The following is a 2,453-nucleotide window of genomic DNA, read 5'->3' as shown; positions in this document are numbered from 1 at the left end:
ACCAACTCGCCCGCCGGCTCCCTGCCGCCCAGCCGAGAGCCGGCCCGGGGCGCTGCCGCCCGCGGCCACGCCTGCACCGGGCCGGAAGGCTGCGCGGGACGGCTGCCGGCGAGGTGCACGGCGGCGGGCGACGGGGTTTTCCGAGAAGTTGGGGACAGAAGGTGCCGAGAACATTCCTCGTTCTCGCTCTCTCCGTAGGGCTGGGACGCGCTGCCAGAGCCAGCGCAGGCTGCCGGCGGTGCTGCCCTAGGCAAGACCCGCGAGAAGCTCAGAGCCATCGATCCGGCGCCTCCGCCGACCGCCGAGAGCGCGCCGGGAAGCCCGGGGATTCCCCCCGCCCCGCTCTCCGGGAACACGTCCGAGGAACACCGGGGACGCGGGGACCAGGAACGGCGAGGGGAACGTGCCCGGGGAAGGAGAGGACGAGGCGTGCGGCAGCCTCTTTTGCTCCCTCGCCCCAGTAAAACCCCCGGGCCCCTCTGCCCGGCTCCGGCGGCGGTCACTTCCCTCGGCAGACTCGGGAGCGGATGGCTCCGGCTCTCCGGTGCTTCAATGCAGATGGAGGGGGAAGAGAAAGGAGCCCGCCGGGATGCCGGGCAGCCCCGTCCACCGGCGACAGGATGCTGCGGGACCTGGCCCGGGCTCGCCTCGCCTTGGCCGCCCCCCGCCCCCGGCGCAGCCCGCACCCACCTCGAAGAAGCCGGCTCTGCCGCCCNGCCCCGCCCGGGCCGGGGCCGCTGCCCGGCCGTGCCGGTGGGCGGCTGCTGGCAGCGCTGCCTGCCCAGCCGGCGGCCGTGCCCCGGGCAGCCGCAGCAGTGCGGGACCGTCGGCACCTCGCGCACGCCAAGTTCTGCAGCTCCCGGTGTTCAAAAACTGCGGGAGAAGAACAATATGCACCGGCCGCCGGGAGTGACATTTCATTCAGAAGGGTGATTTATTTTTCTTTGAAAATTACTGCAGGAAATATTTTTCTTTTTAAAGAGCTGAAGTATCTTAATGAGATAACTTGAAAAATGGAACTGATCATGAGCTAGAAAATATCTTCCTTTCTTTTTTTTGATAGTTTACCTGATGTTTCAGGGGTGATTGGACGGACAGAACTCTACTGAGCTCCCTTCTTCTCCTGTGATGCGTTCCTGCCACTGCTGAGCATTACATGCGTGGCATAAAGCAGTACAGAGCTGACGCTGTTTTTCCTCCACCCAGTCTTCATTACGTGATATCTTTTCTTTAAAAGCTAAGGTAATTAAATATCAACAAAATCTACTAGGCTACAAAGGAACATTGCTTTTTCACTGCCATAAATTTCCATTAGACGGAAAGATTTGTGCTATATACTGTTTGAAAACCTTCTGCTATCTCCAAGTTTAATCTTCTTGCACAGATCTAGAACCACCAAAGCTACTGAAATATCAAATAATAAATTTCACCAAAAGAAAAGGCCTCTACTGGAAAGCCAGAAAGCTGATCAGAAAGCCCTAACAGGACATTATTCATTATTAGTGTGAATATGGGCAAATACAAAAACATTCACTGCTTCACAAACTAATCCCGAGATTGGAGAATTAATGTTTGGACCAAGTTAGACATTCTGGATTATTATGCTAAAGAAAACGGAAACAAAATTATTTCTTCTCCAAATAGGCTGGCATTTCTTTCAGTACATTTCATTTCCACACGCTCTGTAACCATATAGGATCATGAAAACATTTCCCAACATGAAAAATTAATCAGATCACAAATATAAAGGACATTTAAACTAAGCTTCTGTACCAGAAAGCGATCAGGCAGTGCTTCAGACTGACAGAAGTTATGCAAATTGGTTCCCTCTACTAGCACAATACAGCTTGAGGAAGAAAAATCTATTAGAAACACAATTCAAATTCCCCAGCTGACTCCAAAATTAGAATTTGTGGCTCACTGTTCCCTTTAACAGGAGTTACAGAAGAAAAAAGCCACCCCCCTCAACACTCCTGTACAGAAGGATTTTGGTCAGAGTGTGGTGTTCCAGAAGTCTCCTCATCTTAAAAAAGAAAATACCCCCAAACCACAATCGTTCAGGGTTCACCCGGTGCGTCTTCACTGGAACCAGCTGGTGTAAAACTGGGGTGCTGCCCTGACTGACATTGTTTCACCCAACTGCAAACACAGCCAGAAGGGGCAAGCATTTGGGTGCTTTTTCTGGGCCTTTTAGCCCGGTGTCTGTCAATGACTGCCTGTTACTGGAACGCGTCATGAGCACAATTCAGCTGGTTCCTGAGAGCATTAAATGAGAGCATTTACCGAACCCGCACAGCAGCCACAGCCCGGCGCGGCCGCGGCTCGAGGGGTGTTACCGAACCCGGGCTGCTACTACCGGGCAGTGCCTCGTGTGCTTTGGCTACTCCGTTGGGCGCGACGCCGGGTCCGGGTCCCGCGGCCGCTGCCCCCGGGGCCGGACACGGCCACGGCCC

This window comes from Onychostruthus taczanowskii, unplaced genomic scaffold (assembly GCF_017590055.1).
Source record: "Onychostruthus taczanowskii isolate IOZ18803 unplaced genomic scaffold, ASM1759005v1 scaffold7, whole genome shotgun sequence".
NCBI classification, from domain to species: Eukaryota; Metazoa; Chordata; class Aves; order Passeriformes; family Passeridae; genus Onychostruthus; species Onychostruthus taczanowskii.
This window is presented reverse-complemented; position numbering follows the sequence as displayed.